Source organism: Trachypithecus francoisi, unplaced genomic scaffold (assembly GCF_009764315.1).
Source record: "Trachypithecus francoisi isolate TF-2019V2 unplaced genomic scaffold, Tfra_2.0 Lachesis_group1, whole genome shotgun sequence".
In the NCBI taxonomy this organism is placed as follows: Eukaryota; Metazoa; Chordata; class Mammalia; order Primates; family Cercopithecidae; genus Trachypithecus; species Trachypithecus francoisi.
This window is the reverse complement of record NW_022681454.1, coordinates 84,379,975-84,400,995: the sequence shown is the minus strand read 5'-3', so window position 1 is coordinate 84,400,995 and position 21,021 is coordinate 84,379,975. Positions and strand designations below refer to the sequence as shown.

General features: G+C 37.3%; 1 protein-coding gene across 6 annotated transcripts in view; it reads right to left on the bottom strand.

Annotated features, from left to right (window-relative positions):
* The window catches only part of LOC117085655 (cytochrome c oxidase subunit 7B2, mitochondrial), a 194,613-nt gene that overhangs the window by 127,083 nt on the left and 46,509 nt on the right, over window positions 1-21,021 (bottom strand). The window contains exon 2 of one of the 6 annotated variants that reach the window (XM_033214766.1): window positions 2,959-3,117. The exons of the other annotated variants lie outside the window; for them this stretch is intronic. The gene's annotated coding sequence lies outside the window, so the exon portion shown is untranslated. The remainder of the gene's footprint in view (window positions 1-2,958; window positions 3,118-21,021) is intronic. 6 annotated transcript variants of the gene reach the window in all.

Genomic DNA, 21,021 nt, shown 5'->3' with positions numbered 1-21,021 from the left:
TAATGAGCATCTATTTATATACCAGGAACATTTAAGGGCTCGAGATAGAGTAATGAACACAAGAGACAGAGATCTGTGTCCTCACGAAACTCACATTCTAGTAGGAAACGGGGACCATAAACAATAAATACAATGAATAATTTATATAGAATGTTGTAAGATTATAAGTACTAAGAAAAAAAGGAGAGGGGAGAGCAGTATAAAGGACATCTGGAACACAGGAAGAAAAAAAAAAACAGATTGCAACAGCAAAAAGGTGAATAGGGTAGGCCACATCTGTAACGTTTCACATATGAAAGGTCATGAGGGAGGTGAGGGAGTCAGCCAAGGAGGCATCTGGGGGAAGAGGATTTCAGTAAAAGGGAACAGTGAGTTGAAAGGCTCTAAAGTGAGAGGGCGCCTGGGCTGCTCAGAAAACAGCAAGTTATCCACTATTCTGGAATGGAATGAAAAAGGGAATAGTGGTAGAAGAGGCCAGAAAGGTAATAAAAAAGCCAGATGGTGTAGCTTTTACTGGGAATAAAATGGGAAGCATTTTTACAAAGTGGAGAGAAATGGTCAGAGGCTGAATATATTTTGAAAATAGATGGGACAGGATTTTCTGATAAGCTAGATGTGGGCATGAAGAATGTAGAGTCAAGGATGATACAAAGGTTTTTATCTGAGTTACTGAGCTGGCATTTAGTGAGGCTAGAAGAGTGTGGGAAAAACAGGTGATTGGTAGGAAATAATTATTCTGGGTTTAGGTATGTGAAATTTGAGATGTCCACTAGATCTATCCAAGAGGAACTACGTATAAACTACGCAGTTGGTTATACTGGTGTGAAGTTTGAGGACGATCAAGCTTAACACCGTAGATATAGCCGTGAGATGTAAGAAGAAATGAGTGCCGATAGAGGAGAGAGGACAGAGAACTAGCCCTCAAGTGGACAGACTCAGGTGCTCCATTATCCTCACCTTCTCGTGTTCACATACCTGTAAGATTCCCATCTCCCAGAATGTAGGCAGGATCTGTAACTGGTTTCTAACCAACAGAATATGTGACGGTGAGATGTATGTGCAGCAAGCAGTCATGCAGGGGAAACAATCTGGCAGGGAACTGAGGGAAGCCTCTAGAAACTTAGGGCAGCCTCTAGTTGCCAGCTTGCAAGGCCTTCAGCCTCCAGCCAACAAAACATAAGGCCCTCCCTCCTATAGCTTGAAGAAAATAAATTTTGATTTGGAAAGAAATCCTTCTGAAGTCAAGCATTCAGATGACATCCCAGGCCGAAATGATACCCTGACTGCAGCCTTGCAGAAGACCCAGGTAAGCTGTGAGCAGACTTCTGACACACAGAAACTATGAGATACAAAATGTCTGTTATTTTAAACCACTACATTTGTAGTAATTTGTTATGCACCAATGGAAAAGTAACGTAATTCCTGGGTTACTCCAGCATTTGCAGGCCAGGGAGCTAAGAAGGTGCCAATAAAAAGACCAAGAAAGAGAGAGGCCATTGAGGTAAGAGGACAACCAAGAGAAAAGCATTTCAGCAAGCGGTTTCTTGCCCGCTTTCTCAGAGAGGAATAGAGACAGAAATGCAAGGGAAAGTTGAATCTGCTGACTTTCTAGAAGCTGACAGGTAATTAGCATTGAAAGGGACAGGAGAATCCAGGTTCAGCCACTTCCACTCCAGCCTGAAGGTCCTCTATTTTACCCCCTTCTTCGCGGAAGGTAGTAAGAGGCGCAGTGATGTTGCATGGAAATTGGTAGAAGCCAAAAAGTGTTTCTGTTCTTTCTGTTCTAGATGCTTATTCACTAACCACGCTAAATCTTACACAGAAAGATTTACAGCTGATTTTAGCACAGATGAATTTTTTGGGGAGTGGGAGTCCTTGCAACCTAGCCAAGCTGTTCACTGCTAACTAAATGGAATTCAGCCTTATTAGGCTCCTGAGAAGACCCAATTAGTGCCAAAGCTGTGCTAGTTCACTCTTTATGAGGCTTTGAAGGTTGGTATTTCAAAACTCGCTAATACTAATCAAAGCCGGCTCATTTTAATTACTAAATCACTAACATACCTATTTTTAAACTTTTCATTGTTATAGGACATGCTTGGATTGGCTATTCATTTATTTTTCAAAAAAAAAAATCAATACAATCGAATCTAATGAGCATTTATTATGCAAAAGGCCCTGAATTAACTAGGTATAGCTCAGTGAGAAAAGCTGGCCCTGTTGCTTTCTGTATACCTATAATTTGTATGCAAACTTATGCTATTTTTACTGTTGTACAAAAATTGTGTTACACCCTAATGTGGTTAGTATTCAGCTCTAATCTAGATTTATCTATAGGGAGCATACTATTTTCCTATAATGCTTTGAAAGCAATTTTTCTTCTATTCATTCACTCAGTGAAGATTTATTGAGCACTTAGTTACACAAAGTAGAAAGTAGGATTAAAAAAACAGAGTAAAGTTCTGTAAGACACATCCAAAATATGTCCCTTTTATGTATTCAATACACTTTATATATATATGTGTTTACATACATAATATATATGGTGTGTGTTTGTGTGTATATGTGTATATATATTTACATATGCACAATTGTCCCTTAGATTCCATGAAGCTTTGGTGCCAGAACCTCCCTTGGATACCTAAATCTTCAGATGCTCAGTTCCCTTATATATAATGGTGTCATATTTGCATATAACCTATTCACATGCTCTTGTATACTTTAAATCATCTTTAGATTACTTGTAATAGATAATACAATGTCATTGTTATGTACAGAGTGTTACGCCATTGTTAAGGGGACAATGACAAGAAAAAAAAATCTGTACATGTCAGTACAGTTGCAATTCTTTCCCCAAATATTTTAAATCCACAGTTATTTCAATACATGACTATAAAATCCATGGAAATGGAGGGCTAACTATAAACACACAGACACACACACACACACACACACACTCACTTTATATGTCTCTGCGTCTGCTAGTAATAGAACTCTGCCTCTTGCACCATCAGTTTTTCCCCAGGTTGTGCTCCATCATCAAGGCTAAAAGATTAAATCCATTGCTCCTGTGTTTTGCTTTGTTTAGTTTAGCAGTGTTCACTTCTCTCAGTAATGTCTCTGACATTGTGAAACACAGAGAAATATAAGATTAGATCATGGCATGGAGGAGTTTTTAACTTATTTTATTACTTACAACTTCCTATTTTTTAAATGCCTCTCCCCATTTGAATGTAGGTTCCTCCACAACAGAGGTTCCTATTAACTTTTCACTGATGTAGCTTTTAATGGATAGTATATACTCAATAAGCATTCACTGATTAGCAGCTTTCCAAAATGATTTGAGATGGCTTGCATGAAAATGGAAATAGAGACTTAAAGAAGCAAAACTGCTGTTAGAGAAGCATGTATAAATTGCAGCTAAATAAGGTATTACATAATGTTTAATACAGCTTTTACTTAACAATTTAATGAACTGGAGACAATGAATATTTTTAAAAATATGTTCATATAACTACCATACTTGAAAATTAAGTCTAGTCCTGTGCTTTCTCACAGCTATCATGAGAAACATAGATTGTGTAATTTTATTTCCAACTAAAAGATTTTTTTTTCAACAACAGAAATTTTCCTACGTGGTAAATTCTAATAGGAATTTATTACAAGGATGATCACACTAAAGCAAAAATAAGAGCATGTGTCTTCCTTAATGGTCTTACGGAAGATTATACTGATTTAAAAATGATACTGGATTGAGTAAGATACAAGCCTCCTCCTAGGATTTACACTTCGATTCTGTTAACTATCACTCTTTGTGTTATTGACGCCTCAGTAATTAATCATTAGGACAAGCTGGTGAGCATGTTCAAGACCGAGGGGGAAAAGCAGGCTGCTAAATGAACAAAAATTTCTTGTACTTTCACAGTGCACAATGTATTCAAATAATATAGGTATCTCACGTAAAAAATCTCAATATACCTCAGTATTAATATCTGTTTTCCACTTCTTAAAAGTGTTAAGACTTCATTTCATTTTAATATAAAGTGCCACATGAAGTTACATGAGTGAATACATTGTTAGTCTGTAAAGCACTGAAAAAAATATAAATTACTAACACTGTAAAGAAGTAAAATTATTTACCACAGTATTACATAAGCCATGGCAAATTGTTATTCTTCACTACTGTACATAGGTCAAACATATTGCCTGCCAATACTATGCTCAGCTACTTAACCCACTGCCCCTGTTAAGTGCAATCATTAGGTGGTCAGGCTTTGTACTATGTGTCCAAGTCCCAAAAGGGCCAGAATTGACAAGATTACCATTGTAATCTAAGGAAAAGGAATCCATTAAGTTTGCTTGTGACATTCAATGAGGACTGGTTCAACTTAGATGATGTTAGCCAATTCATTTCCTTCTTTTTTTTTTTTTTTTTTTTTTTTTTTATTATACTTTAAGTTCTAGGGTACATGTGCATAACGTTTATATCATGTATAACTCCCCAATGCAATCCCTCCCTCCTCCCCCCTCCCCATGATAGGCCCCAGTGTGTGATGTTCCCCTTCCCGAGTCCAAATGATCTCATTGTTCAGTTCCCACCTATGAGTGAGAACATGCGGTGTTTGGTTTTCTGTTCTTGTGATAGTTTGCTAAGAATGATGGTTTCCAGCTGCATCCATGTCCCTACAAAGGACGCAAACTCATCCTTTTTTGATGGCTGCATAGTATTCCATGGTGTGAATGTGCCACATTTTCTTAATCCAGTCTGTCACAGATGGACATTTGGGTTGATTCCAAGTCTTTGCTATTGTGAATAGTGCCGCAATAAACATACGTGTGCATGTGTCTTTGTAGTAGAGTAATTTATAATCCTTTGGGTATATACCCAGTAGTGGGATGGCTGGGTCATATGGATTCCCTATTTAATAAATGGTGCTGGGAAAATTGGCTAGCCACAAGTAGAAAGCTGAAACTGGATCCTTTCCTTACCCCTTATACGAAAATTAATTCAAGATGGATTAGAGACTTAAATGTTAGACCTAATACCATAAAAACCCTAGAAGAAAATCTAGGTAGTACCATTCAGGACATAGGCATGGGCAAGGACTTCATGTCTAAAACACCAAAAGCAACGGCAGCAAAAGCTAAAATTGACAAATGGGATCTCATTACACTAAAGAGCTTTTGCACAGCAAAAGAAACTACCATCAGAGTGAACAGGCAACCTACAGAATGGGAGAAAATTTTTGCAACCTACTCATCTGACAAAGGGCTAATATCCAGAATCTACAAAGAACTCAAACAAATATACAAGAAAAAAACAAACAACCCCATCAAAAAGTGGGGAAAGGATATGAACAGACATTTCTCAAAAGAAGACATCCATACAGCCAATAGACACATGAAAAAATGCTCGTCATCACTCGCCATCAGAGAAATGCAAATCAAAACCACAATGAGATACCATCTCACACCAGTTAGAATGGCAATCATTAAGAAGTCAGGAAACAATAGATGTTGGAGAGGATGTGGAGAAATAGGAACACTTTTACACTGTTGGTGGGATTGTAAACTAGTTCAACCATTATGGAAAACAGTATGGCGATTCCTCAAGGATCTAGAACTAGATGTACCATTTCCTTCTTTTCATATGTGAACTAAGAAATACCAAGAACATGAAGCAGTGACAGACTGTGACAGAGGCATACAGAAAGAGGTAGTGCAAGTTATTGGGGAACAAAGGCCCACAGAGCAGTAGAGCTGCTATTAGAGATCTTTTGGCCCATGAGGATCCAAGAAGGTAGGTGACTCCCAAAATTGACTGGCTTTGCAATTAGATATTAATCCACTTCTAAAAAGAAAACACCTGCAGCTTGAGATAACTGGAGCAAGTATTATTTGAGAGGAACCAGAAAAGATAAAGAAATTGTATATCTAAGGTAAGCAAAACTAGTTTTAAAGTATTCTTAGATATTTATGAATTTCAGTTTCTCTTACTCCAGATAATAAAACTAATTTCAGATCAGACATGAAAGAAGGAAAATGAACTCAATGTATTTTAATAGTATTTTAAGCATTTTATTTTGATGTAATTGGGACATAGATAAAAGCTGCAAAATTAGTAAGCATTCTGGTACATCCTTCACTCATTTCCCCTAATATTAGCAACTTACATAACAAAAGTACAGGAAATTAACAGTGATACAATATTATTAACTAAACTTTAGACTTTATTTGATATTCACCAATTTTTCCACTAATGGCCCTTTTCTGTTCCCAAAGATCATATTCAGGATCTCACATTGCATTTAGCTGTGTTTTCTACTTAGTCTAATAGTTCCTCAGTCTTCCCTTTTCTTTCTTTTTTTTTTTTTTCTGAGATGGAGTCTCACTCTGTCGCCCAGGCTGGAGTGCAGTGGCCGGATCTCAGCTCACTGCAAGCTCCGCCTCCCGAGTTTATGCCATTCTCCTGCCTCAGCCTCCTCAGTAGCTGGGATTACAGGCGCCCGCCACCTCGCCCGGCTAGTTTTTTGTATTTTTTAGTAGAGACGGGGTTTCACCGTGTTAGCGAGGATGGTCTCGATCTCCTGACCTAGTGATCCGCCCATCTCGGCCTCCCAAAGTGCTGGGATTACAGGCTTGAGCCACCGCGCCCAGCCTTCCCTTTTCTTTAATGGCCTAGATACTTCTGAAGAATATTAGTTTGTAAAATGTCCTACAATTTATGTTTGTCTAATGATCTATCAAATTAAAATGAGGTTATGCATTTTTTTGATAAGAATACTACAAAAAAATGGTTTTGTGACTTTCTTAGTACATCAAGACCAAGGGGCTCATGATATTTATCAATGTGTCTTATTCCAAATGATGCTTACCCGGATCATTTGATAAAGTTGGTGTTAACCAGGTTTTCCCACAGATTCCTTTTTGTAGTTGGTAAGTATCTTGGGAATATACTTTGAGACTATGCAAAATTCTGTTCTCCCAATTAATTTTTGTATCCATAGGAGACTTTGTCTGGGACATGTACTACAATGGTGTTTGCCTAATGATAGTTCTCTATTTCCTTATTTCCTTCTACATTTATTAATTAAAATTCTACTGTGAAAAGGGGTTGTCTCTTTTCCCTCACTTATCAATTTATTTATTGAATTATTTATTGATATCAGCAAAGACTCATGAGCATTTTGTTTTATTCTGGACATTAAAATACAGTACTATTATTATTTATTGCTCAATTTGTTCATTAGGAGCTCCTTCAGATTGTCTCCTATGCTCTTGTGACAAACCACTTTTTTCTTTTCTCATTTAGCACTTTCTAACTTTCTAATAACTCAACGTGTTAAATACTTAATTAGCATTTTTCTTGCCCTAACCCTGAAATCAACTACTTCTCCAAGGAGTTCTAATTTCCTTTTCTGGGTAGTGGTGTTTAAAGGCCAAAGTCTAGGTGCTAGGAATCATCATTTTTAAAGGAGTGCTATTGCTTTTGACCCTCTTACCAGCCATGGCTAGGTTATATAAGTATGAATACACACACACACCACACACACACACAGAGCTGATTTTCATTATTTGCTATTTTATTTGCAAATTCACCTATTCATTAAAATTTGTTTGTAACCCCAAAATCAATTCTCAAGATATTTTCAAAGTCATTCACAGACCTGGGCAGAGGGGTGAAAAATATGAGTCAACCAATGCACATGATCACAGCTGAAGTTGAACAAGGCAATGCTTTGCCATCTCGTTTCAGTTCTCATACTGTAGATACATGTCCCACTGGAGATCTATCCAGTACCACATTTTTCACTTTTCTGTACTTTGTGTTGCTGACTTTGCTGTTTACAACAGACCCCAAGTGTAATACCGAAGCACTGTCTAGTGTTCTTAGGCACAAGCGGCTGTAGTGTGCCTTACAGAGAACCCATGTATGTTAGGTAAGCTTCCTTTAGGCATGCATTATAGCGCTGTTGGCTGTGAATTCAATGGCAATGAGTCAGCAATATGTATTAAATGAGATGTCTTTAACTAGAAACACACATAAAATAAGGTTATGCATTAACTGATTGATTGATTGATTGACGAAAACGTGACCAGAGGCTCATGGGAACCTAACTCTGTATTTTCTTAGGAGCAGTGGTGTTGTATTTGCTAGCTCAGTGATTTTATGGACCATCACTATTGTTAGTAAGAGGCATTAACTGTATTTCTTTATCTATTTATCAGCATATGCTAAAAACGAACTTATATTGATACCTCTCATTCTAATCCACATAACACCACGGAATTCACTTAACCCTTCCCCTTTTCCTTATTTATACACTTCTTTCTCCAACAGTCAGAAATCTGGCTCTCGTCATCTAAAATTTGTTTACTTACTTGTTCAATTATGGCATATACATAAACATTTCAGAAAATATGTGTGTATAAAATACACATTTTGCTAGTCAACACTCCTATAAAAACATTTATGATTACAGCAGTTATGTACATTTTTTTTTTAGTTTAACCATACAGTATCCAGTCAAGATAATGTTTTACCATAGTAATTTTAGTTAGTTATTCTCTATTCTCTTTAGTGTGGTTATCTTATTCACTTGTAATACAATTAGACTTGACTTGTATTGTTTGTATTTTATTTTGGCTTCCCTAACATCAGTATTTGTTTTAACTGTTTGTTTATTAAGATAATATATAAAATAGTACTATAATTCTAAAAGTTAGTTACAGAAAGAAATATATCCGTAGAAGTGTGATTAGTGCTAAGTTTTCACTCAATTGATTCTGCATTATCTACAAATTATGAATTCAAACTCTTTCCATTCCAATTGCGGAACTTAAGTTTACCACATATAGCTGTATATTTAAGTATAGGTTTTCACACAGGTGGAATGAGAAAATTTTAAAGCAAAATAATTAAATGTCTTACTTATGGATAATTCAACTGAAGGTTAACTCTGTTTCTTTAAAACTATTTTTAGCCATATAAATCAAAGCAGAAAGATATGTTGAGTAGAATATAGAGTGATTATTTTAAAATTAGACTACTTGTTGATTTTAAAGCGCCTCTTAGTCGCTTGGAACAAATATATTATAATCTATATTAACACATGCATCAATATGTATCAGCATACGAGATATTAGAGTTCTCACATTTACTCTGGTAACTGGCTAGCTAATATGCTGAGTTTTTAAAAAGCAGTACTGAATTTATAAAACATGCAATAGAATAAGTATTCCTCTTTACATACTATATGAAAGGACATGTTAATATAGATCCCACGAGAGCGCTAACAGTATACAGTAGTCAAGGAAGCTGACAGATTTGACAGTATGAATAGGAAAATTCTTCATGATGATATTCAAGACAGTAGCCACTAGCCATACGTGGCTACTTTAATTCAAATTTACATTAGAAAAATAAAATACTTGCATTGCACAATGCAGACACCTCCATCACTGCTGAAAGTTCTATTGGGCAGCACTGTTCTACACTGTATATCCATAAGGCTAGTGCCTATTTTTCTTGTGCCAGCACAGTGCCTTAACACATAGTAGACACAACAGATTTGGGAAAGAAGTGAATAAATGGCAATAGTATCAGGAACAAAATCTGGCAACATGTATCAAAAGATGTTTATTACAGAATAAGACATTGAGAAAAACCTATATGCAGTCATTAAAGTAATATATTCTTAAAATGGAATATTAAAAAAACATTAAAAAGGCTGTTAGAAAAAAATTAATGACTTGAAAAGAATTATATTCTATAGTTAAGTGAAATACACTATTGTAACATTTTAATGGGAAATAATTATGAAAATATAAACATCAAAAGCTAAGAGTGATATCAAGTTATCATATTATACTTTTCCTTTTGTCTTTATGTATTTTATAAAGTTTCTATAATAATGCACTTTGTCACAGAATTTTAAATTAATTTTAAAGACATTAACAAAAGATTATTAGGCCAGGTGTGGTGGCTCACGTCTGTAATCCCATCACATTGGGAGGCTGAGACAGGTGGATCACCTGAGGTCAGGAGTTCGAGACCTGCCTGGCCAAAATAGTGAAAACCTGTCTCTACCAAAAATACAAAATTAGCCAAGCATGGGGGCACACATCTGTAATCCTAGCTACTTGGGAGGCTGAGGCAGGAAATCGTTTGAACCCAGGAAGCAGAGTTTGCAGTGAGCTGAGATCACACCATTGCACAAGAAATTAACAAAATATCATTAGCCAAAATATTTATGTATTATTTATTTGATTAAAAAAGGAAAAAAATCAATGATTTCTGTGTCTGTGTATATTTCTCTATTTTATATTAGGAATAAGTATTGAAAATAGGGATTTTCAGTAAAGATTTTCAATACTTATTCCTAATTTAAAATAAAGAGAGAAAAGCATACAGGGAGAATGACAAAATAGATACTAATTGCCATAGAAGAAAATATGATGAAGGCATTAAAAACATGCTTTTGAATAATATTAATCTATGATAAACTATCCATGTGTATTATGAAACTCTGATTTACAGATTGACAAAAAATTCCTTAAAAAGTATTTAAATAACAAGATCCCCAATTTGTTGAACTCATATAATGAAGAGATATGTAATACTTATTACATGATATTAAGATACTTTAACATACTAACTCAAGTAGCATGTGTGTGTCAGATCATTTTTATTCAGTCATTCAGACAGGTGTTTAAGCATTTAAATACGTGAAACAACAGAAACAGAAAAATGTTTACAATGAGTTTCTCTGAGTCTTGGAGTGACAAGTAATTTTCATAGTTTTAAAACACTTTCATAGTTTTAAAACACTGAAGTAAGTCTAGTTTTCTTTAATAATAAGAACAATTAATGTTTATTTAAAAAATCCCTGGCTGGGTGCGGTGGCTCACTCCTGTAACCCCAGCACTTTGGGAGGCCAAGCAGGGTGTATCACTTGAGGTCAGGAGTTTGAGATCAGCCTTGCCAACATAAAGAAAGCCCGTCTCTACTAGAAATACAAAAATTAGCTGGTCATGGTGGTGCACCCTTGTAATCTCAGCTACTAGGGTGGCTGAGGCAGGAGGATCACTTGAACCTGGGAAGTGGAGGTTGCAGTAAGCCAAGATCACTGCATCCCAGCCTGGGCAACAAAGCGAGACTCAATCTCAAAAAATAAAATAAAATAAATTCCTAAATTATCTGCTTTCTCCAGTTCCTAAAGATCAATGAGGATTGAGAGCTAAGCAGAAGGTGTGACTACTGGACCAGTATTTCTTTTCAAAGTCCTTAGCTAATATCAGCAAACTCCGTCCTGCTTCACTCCACACATTCACCTCAGCTCAGCACTAGAGGACTGGGGCATTAACTTTCACTACTCAGATTATTTTACATGGACTAAGGTAATTTGTCATGGCATTCATAAGTTCTCCTTCTCAACTTCAAAGTCCAATTTCTATTCTTTAGTTTCCTCCCCTAGTGACTCATTCAGTACGGGATATAACTTGAGCCAAAAATGACATCAAAATGTTGGACAGGGAACACTGCCCCTGCCGCAACCCCAAACAGAAACTTCAGTTTTTCATCCTAGAAAGCACCTTTTTATTTATTTATTTATTTATTTATTTATTTATTTATTTAGAAAGGGTGAAATTAATAGTTGAGAGCCAAAACTGCCCCTAGAGGCAAAGAAGTATTTTTGGTTTGTTTTGAATAATTGAGAAAGGGCTTAAGGCAAAGCTATTAAAATAGCTGAAGGTTTGTGTTTGTAGAGGCAAAGAATGGTAAGACATATTTGCACTAGAAAACGTCACTATAGTAATTTCAGAATTTCACAGATAGGTGAAATGGTGAATAGAAATAGAAATAATTGGGCAATAGAGATAGAATTTGAAAGATCTGTGTAATGAAGGCAGAAACTTTTAACTTTAAAAGTTAAACTTCAAGTAATCAGAGGTAAAAAACTGAAAACTTTGCCATTATACCATTCTTACATGCACATCGTAAGTGTATTACAGAGTGAAGAAATAAGCACATGGTGACAAGGCTAGTGGTTAAGGGCACGGAACTGGAACCTGGTGGTAACAGTGCACCTCCCCTCCACCTCTCACTAGCTTTGTAACTCGACAAGTTACTTAGCCTTTCTATACCTCAGAGCTCCCACTGTAAATGAAGATAATAACAACACTTACCCTATCTGGCTCTTGTGAGAACAGAATTACACCACAGTTAACAAGTACTACTTGATTTGAACTGTGAGATGGAAAACATTTTTCAGTGAAATCCTTTTAATTTGCTTTACAAATATCGTAAAAAGCTAAATTTCTTTTTGTAATTTAAACACCAGTTTGCACTGGAGTCATGAATGCTGGATCCTAGTTGAGGGTCTTCTACCTCCAGGTGAACTGTGGGCAAACCATTTTCTTTTCTAGGCTTCAGTGGTGTCATGAGGGGGTGTACTGGATAAAGCCTTATACTACTTTGCTGCTTTCAAATTCCTATGATCTATAGAGCTGGGAGAAAAAGAGTTTTAATACTGCTGCTTACAAAATATTTTCACAGTAGGAACTAAAATAGTGGAACATTTCAACATATTTATGTAACAGCCAAATTAAACAAAAAGCAAGTAGAATTCCCCAGTGGAAGAGCTACAGAAGTAAAAACAGATCGAAACACAAGAGTTTTCAGAATGTATGCAATACTAAAGTTTCAGTGAACCAATGAATGGGAGAAAAGACCTGAAAAACGAACCCTGGTGTTGGGAAGAGTAAAAGGAATGAAAGCTTTTTTGTGTTGTTTTGTTTTGTTTCTCTGTGTTTCTCTTTTTTAGAGTCTAAAATGTATTCTACTGAAATAGTTACATCATTTTACCTCATAATCTAATTTAACTAGCATGTGTTAACTTATCATTTTGTGTAACTACTTGAAGCTGGTGGGGTTTTTGAATGACTTTATTAAATCCTGCCACTGGTTGACATCCCAATCCCATTCCACCCCAATATATACCAAAAAAAAGTAAATAATTATTGTATCATCCCATTCATATGGAGTCTCACTCTCGCCCCAGCTGGAGTGCAGTGGTGTGATCTTGGCTTACTGCAATCTCCACCTCCCAGGTTCAAGAGGTTCTTCCATCTCAGCCTCCCGAGTATCTGGCACTGCAAGGGCACACCAGCATGCCCAGCTAATATTTGTATTTGTACAAAAAAAACTAGCCGGGCAAGGTGGCGGGCGCCTGTAGTCCCAGCTACTCGGGAGGCTGAGGCAGGAGAATGGCGTGAACCCGGGAGGCGGAGCTTGCAGTGAGCTGAGATGCGGCCACTGTACTCCAGCCTGGGCGACAGCGAGACTCCGTCTCAAAAAAAAAAAAAAAAAAAAAAAAAAAAAAAAAAATTTGTATTTGTAGAAGAGATTGGGGGGTCACCATATTGGCCAGGCTGGTCTTGAACTCCTGCCCTCAAGTGATCCTCCCGCCTCGGCCTCCCAAACTGCTGAGATTACAGGCATGAGCCACCACACTTGGCCACATGGCTTATATTTTAAGATATATTAGTACACTAATGCAAGCAGCTTGTGGGTTTCAGGCAATTTTTCATTCATGAAAATATTAGTTTTATATTTAATACATTTTAAACATTACAAAAAAAAGAGAAGGAAAGATATAATTCTAGAGCTTTAAAATGCTGCATCTCAAAGTTATACCTGACCTCATTATTTGGTTTGGCAAAGGTTGAGACACCCTAGAAGGAGTACTTAATAATTTGGGGGGAGTAGGAGACTTTTTGAAACACTATAGCTCTGCTTACTCCAATTCCTGATGAATGCCACGTGGCTGTGTGTGTACAGATGTGGCATTTGCCTGAGTCTTAGGAGTTGTCAGGATTCTCAGTCACAGCCCTAGACTTCAGTAACTGATGTGGAAGTGACTTATTCTTCAGACATATAAGGAAATTAAAGGTAACCAGTTATAACAGCATAACATGTAGGAAGCGACTGACCACTTTTATAAGCTATTTCACAAACACCATCAAATGCTACTTACAAATTTGTGAGATTAATGCTTTTATTGCTCAAAAAAGATGATTTTCCTCTTACCGTTCATCTTGTATCTGGCAAAGTCAGAACCTCAAACTAGATCTGTCGACTTAGGATGTAAAAAATACTCTTTCAAAGATAATGTGTTGTTCTTAAAATATGTGGATAAGTGTGAGAAGAATGCATGATTAGATGAATTAGTCTTACCCTTAGGCTCCATAAATGGGCTGAGATGGCTGAAAATGTCTGTGTCTCACAAGGAATGTAGTGTTCTCCTTCTATTGAAGTCATTTCCATCTTTCCACCCAGATCTCAGCACTATCAAGCTACCTCCTTTCCTTTTACTGCCGTAACCACAGGTACACCTTCTTCCAAACATTTCTCACAATGTTGACTCAATTACTCTCTACACTCCCTCTTTTTTAACTACTAGGTCCTATTAAATGCAGCATAGATTTTAGGAGTCAAGATATCTATTTTCAAATTCTGAATCTGGCATTTACAAGTCTGTGATCCTGATGAAGGAGCTTTCACATCTCTGAGCTCTACCTTTCTCATCTGGAAAATGGTGCTGGGGAAGTAGAATAACTGAAGGACTTGTAATTATGACAACCTGAGAGGTCCGTCTGGTAGCTATTACTGTTATATTTATGGGATTAATGGCAATTTTGATTCCTCTATATCTTTATCTGACTTTCAGCAATACATAACCTTGAGATCAGAGACTGGCAGAACTTATTTTCTGGTCTCAATAGGACCAAATAAAGAAACCATTCAGAACCAGCAAATGGCACCAAATGCAACCTCTGGTTGCCCTTGCTGCTCATCAGCATAAGACAGTCCCACCAGTGCCATGATAGTTTACAAATGCCATAGCAACATCCAGAAGTTGGCATGTCTTTTCTAGAGATTTCTGAATAACCCACCCCTGAATTTGCGTGTAATTAAAAATGGGTATAATACAGCTAGTCAACAGCCCATAACTTCCTACTCTGGGTGCACTGCCTATGAGTTAGCCATGCTGTGCAAAGAGCTGCTACACTGCTGTACACTGCCACTTCAATAAGCTTGCTTTTTTCCACCATCAGCTTGCTCTTGAATTCTTTCCTGAGTGAAGCCATGAATAATCCCAGTATACGCCCAAATTTTGAAGCTTACCTGCCCTGTATCATCTGGTGCCCAACGTGCCCAGAAGATGGCAAGAGTTGGCAAGGTGGTGAGATGGCAAATAGAAAGAAGATGGTAAAGAGAGGTGGCAGGGCAGTGAGATGGTGACTGGTGATACAGTCAAGAGAGACAGCAAGGTGCCAATCCAAGGTGCAGAGCTGTAGCACAGAGGTCATAGCACCAAAGACCTACTAACACTGCAGAGCTGTAAAACCAGTCAAAGGCTGTTTTCAGAGCCATCATCTTTCTTGTCAGGTGACAGCAGCAGACTAAGCTGATGGGCAAGGGGCTGACACTTCATTTGGACCAACTGTGGCTGGCAAGTTGATGGTCCGCATGTTGGTCTCCTTGCAGCAGTCAAGCCCTCCCAAGCTTGGGAACCTAAGGGAGACCTTCACCAGGGCCTCAAGTTAGAGACCAGTCAGCATCATTTTGGCTTCTGCAGATGGGTAATTGTTCCCTCTGCCCCTTCTTTCACATCTGGTAAGCCAGCAAATGAAGTGTCCGGCTAGATGGTCAATTCAAAGTCCCCCATAGTTTGGGTGCCCTAGAAAGAAGTCCATCTGACCAACTATATCATCATTGCCCCTTCTCTAGTTCTTTTTACTTTAATGCCATTTTATTTTTCCACAGGTCATTTTATTTTCCTCTCTGCAATGTATGTTTCATTTACAGTTTCTGCTTCTACACCCTGCCAACTTTATTTGGGCAATTATGTAAGGCAGATCACTTGGTTGTGAGAGGTCCCCTGTTGTGAGAGGACCTTGTGACATCAGAGTCACATTGTTCTGTAGCCCCAATGTGGCCTCTGGGGTTCACTCTTGAACACCCCTTAGATGCTCTGGGGATTTTGGCCTATGATGAGGGGACCCTCACTGGCCAATACCCAGGTGCTGCAGGTTTTTCAGCATTTAGTACTGTTGGCTACCCTCAGATGCTCTGGGGTTTTCAGCATTGGCATGTCCTTCTAAGATTGTAGATTAGAGTCCTACCCTAGGGGGTTCATTTATTCCTTTGTTTCCCTTCTATGAGTGTGGGTTAGAGTCCCTCTCTAGGGGTTTCTTAACCCTGTCACTCTATTTTTACCTTTCCTTTTATACTTGGCTTAGTAAAAGAAAAGTCACCTCTTTTGTCATATTCTGTTTACTGGTGAATGCAGTTATCACTCTAATGCTCACTCATATCTCATCATTTACTTTTGCTGCACCCTGTACCTATGCCCTCTTTGCAGGAATTGGCAGCAACTGTGTACTGACTTGAGAAAAAGCAGGTGGGAATATAAAAGAGAAAATAACAGAGCTTTTGCTAGACTTAGATAAACCTCTGTTTCTGGTAGAGAACCCTGTTAGACATGTGGACAATGGTGAGCATCCAGAAGGACTCAGTGCTGGGGTGCCCTTTTAGCAATTAGATCAAACAAATTAGAAGGCTTAAAATAAAAGAAACTCATTTCTACTGCAACATTGTTCAGGTCTAGTACAAACCGGAAAACAAAATATTTGGCCTAGAAATGGTTCTTGGTTATAAAACTATTTTTACAATTAGATTTATTCTGTAGAAAAGAAACACAATGGAGAGAGGTCGCATATGTAAAGGCCTTTATGGTCCTTTACCAGGATCCTGACTTAAGGGGTGGTTGTAGAATGTTTCTGGCTCATGTTACTTCCAGGCACGAAGAAGTTGTGCCAGTTTTGCTAGATAACCAACCCCCTCTTAGCTGTGCCTCCTAGAAAGTCCATTTCCCTTCCAACAGAGTGTCCTCAGTCCTCTGATTCTGAAGAGAGATCCCGCCAGTTCTCCAGCTCAGGGTTCCACCCCAAGGTCATGAGATACCCCTCCATGTTATCCAATTAGCTCCAGCCTACACTCCCTACCACTGCCTTGCTCAAGTCCATTTTTCTAGAGGTCCCAGACACCTGACTTGATGGACAACGCCCTGAAGCAGCAGACATTCAGCAGCAGGAAGTGGCCACCTGAACACTTTCTTCAGTTTCTCCACTGCCAGGTGAGTTCTCCAGCAGCTCAAGGACTCCAAGCTCACTCACGGAACAATGCTATCAACCCCTTCCCTCTATCCCCTCATTAAAAAAGAGAAAAGAAGTTTTTAAAATCGAAACTGTAATAAAAACTACTTTACCCAAGTTCTGTTCTATAGCTTTCCTTGGCTTACCTATCAGGGAAAATGAAGTTTAGCCACATGGACAGATCTCAATCTTTGAAGAAATAATTTGAATCCAGCTATATTTTATAAAGTGGTGAATTTTTTACTGCTATCTTATGACTAGAATTCTGAGGTAAAAGCAAACGGGTAAGTGTTCCGTCTTTCTGTCTGTATACACATGCTTAAATATGTTTATGTGTATGTACATGTGTTATGTGTTGTGTCTAGCATGCTATCAAATTACCTTATAAGCAAATGAATATTCATAAATTAAGTCCAAATGTTTTCAAATTCATGTGAATATTTGGTAAATAAAACTGGCTTTAAAATTACCGATAAAAACAGAAATGTCTTTAGAATTTTCAAATTTTGATAAATCAGACTAATTTAAGACTGTTGATTCAATAAAAACACCTAAATCTTCAGGGTTATCAGCAAAATGCTCATGTATTCAACCGTAAGATTCTTACTAAGGTGTTCACCTAATGTTCAGACTTTAAAAATGTTTAATCAGGAAGCAACTTTGAATGAAGACTAGATTTGTCTAATAGCACAATTTTTACAAGTAAACTTGCTAATCACAATTTTTACAAGTTATAATAAATTAGGTAAATGTAATGAGATAAATGCTTGTAAGTGAACTTTTTGTATAACTTAAAATCTTAAAATCATTTTGGATGTTTACTGGATGTCTGGGTCATTTCCAATTAAGAAAGTATTATCATAATATATGGGAAGATAAGTTTCTAAAAATTGTGAAATGGTTTTCATCTTTAAAATGCTAACATCTGGTACAGAGTTCAGGATTTCTTGCTTCATTGGCTTATATAATATGAGCCAGAAAAGATGTCTTTTTATCAAGAAAAAGAATAACTTTGTCTAATTCAAAAGCTATGTAAAGGTTAATTCAAATTACCAACTTGAAAAGGTTATTTATGAAATGAGGTAGAAAGGAACTAATAAGAAGGAAAGAGAAATGTAAATAAAGTTATAGATAAAATATGTATTTTTGGTAAAGAAGGGAATAAACAAAAGTCTTGTATGCTGAATTCTTGTTTTAGAGTACAAAATATAGTTGGATTCAAATTATTTCCTCAAGTTCTAGTTCCAGTTCTTTAAGAAAGAGATAGCATAGGACAAGTCAGAAAGTACAAGCATGTGATAGTCTGTATAAGTCATGATAAAGTTTGTAAAGAAAATTTATGAAGGAATTTTGTGTGCAATTAGGTGGCTGTCAGAAAGGAATGTTCATAATTGTCTTTCTAGAGAATGGTCCCCCATGTTAAAGCAAGTTATTCTTAAGTTATTGATTTGCTCTTAATTAGAAGAAATTTTTATTTTAATTCTATAGCCTCTTCCTTTAAAAACTTCTCAGATTCATATCTCATATTCAACTACTGTTGTGCCTTGCTGTTTTCAATTCTTTCTCCCTTTGAGAAGGCCTAACACAATAATGCTCCAGCTTTTTCATCTGCTCCTGTGACTTTTTCTTTTCCAGTTTTAACTCTTGATATTAACTTATGCTGAAATATTTTATCTTAGAGGTCTATAAAAGCATTGTTTTCCTCCAGGATAACTTTATTTTATACTCCTTGTTCTTGATGTGTAACTTTATGTTTGGCCTTTGGTTTTTAATTCTTAGATTGCTTAAAAAAAGTTTTAAGGGCTGATGAGTGTTGGACAACCTCCATTCTCACCTGGACTAAAATGTTTAATTGGCTATAGAAACCTGAAAAACTAATTCAGTTCATGATGGGAAACAGGGGCCAGGCATGCCTCACTATGCCCCCTATTTGGAATTTAGGTCAGATTCAAAAGGCCTTTCAAGAATATGGAAATAAAGCATTGCCCTTTCCAAAAAGGGAAAGAATTAACTGCCCCGTTCAACCAAGAGACTTAGTCTTGCTGAAAATTTGAAGAGAAGGATCCCCCAAGGATGAATTACAACCAAAATGGAAGGGCCCCTATCAGGTGTTGTTAAGTATCCCCACTGTCATTAAGCTTCAGGGGATCACCAGCTGAGTACATCTATCCAGGATTAAACCTGTTTCTTATGAGCCCCCACAGGTTTCAGATACAAACAATGTTACCTATACTTGTGAGTCCCTGAAGGCCACCCACTACTTCTTTTTTTTTTTTTTTAACTAAAGGAAAGTTAGCTTTATTGGAGAAGCCAAAAACTGAAAGGAGGCAGTGAAGTAGCATTCAAAAACCACCTCTCCAAGTTGTGCCTCTGGATCAGGAGTTTTTTTAAGTTTTTAACAGAAAGATGGAACACTGACCCATTTGCTTTTACCTCAGAATTCTAGTCATAAGATAGCAATATAAAATTCACCACTTTACAAAATATAGTTGGATTCAAATTATTTATTCAAAGATTGAGATCTGTCCATGTGGCTAAACTTCATTTTCCCTGATAGGTAAGACAAGGAAAGCTATAGAATAGAACTTGGGTAAAGAAATTTTTGTAACAGTTTTAAGAGAAGTTAAGAGAAATCATCAAAACATTTTTGTGAAATGGTCGTGTGCAGTCTCAGATGGGCAGTTAATCACTGCGTTCTTGGTCAATGTCTTGTGGTCTACTGTAGGCACCATCAGCCTAATCAGACCAGTCAGCCCATTCCTAGAGTTGTTTGTCAGAGTTGTTTCTAGAGTTTTTGGTCACAGTTGTTTTCTTTTTCTTTTTTTTTTTTTTTTTTTTTTGACGGAGTCTCGTTCTGTCGCCCAGGCTGGAGTGCAGTGGTGCCACGTCAGCTCACTGCAACCTCCGCCAGGTTCAAGTAATTCTCCTGCCTCAGCCTCCTGAGTAGCTGGGACTACAGGTGCCCGCCTCCACGCCCGGCTAATTTTTGGTATTTTTAGTAGAGACGGGATTTCACCGTGTTAGCCAGGATGGTCTCGATCTCCTGACCTGGTGATCAGCCTGCCTTGCCTCCCAAAGTGCTGGGATTACAGGCGTTAAGTCACTGTGCCTGACCTTTTTCTTTTTTTAATTATTATTATTTCAATAGCTTTTGGGATACACATTTTTTTTTGTTACATGGATGAATTAAATAGTAGTGAATTCTGAGATTTTAGAGCACCCATCACCTGAGTAGTGTACAGTATACCTGTGTAGTTTTATCATCTCTAGCACCTCTTCTACTCTCCCCCTTCTGAGTATTATATTAACACCACTCTGTAGTCTTTGGGTACTCATAGTTTAACTCTCACTTGTCAGTGAGAACATATGTTTTTTGGTTTTCTCCCCCTGTGTTACTTCACTTAGAATAATGGACTTCAGCTCCATCCAACTCGCTGCAGAAGACATTATTTTGTTCCTTTTAACGGCTGAATAGTAGTCCATGGTTGTATATATATCACATTTTCTTTAGCCACTCATTAGTTGGCGGCACTTAGGTTGGTTCCACATCTTTGTAATTGTGTATTGTGTTGTGATAAGCATATGCGTGCAAGTATCTTTTTCATATAACAACTTCTTCTCCTTTGGTCCATTACCTTTGTAAAAGGACCAACGTTCAGTTTGGTACAGAGATGTGGCGCTGTGGTAAGCATAGAAATATCAATTTTTCTCTCCTTCTTAATCATAATACTCCTTCCTCACTGCTTTGAACAACTGCTTCCTCCTAGGAAACACATCTTTTGTCCTTGTTGGGTGTAGAGG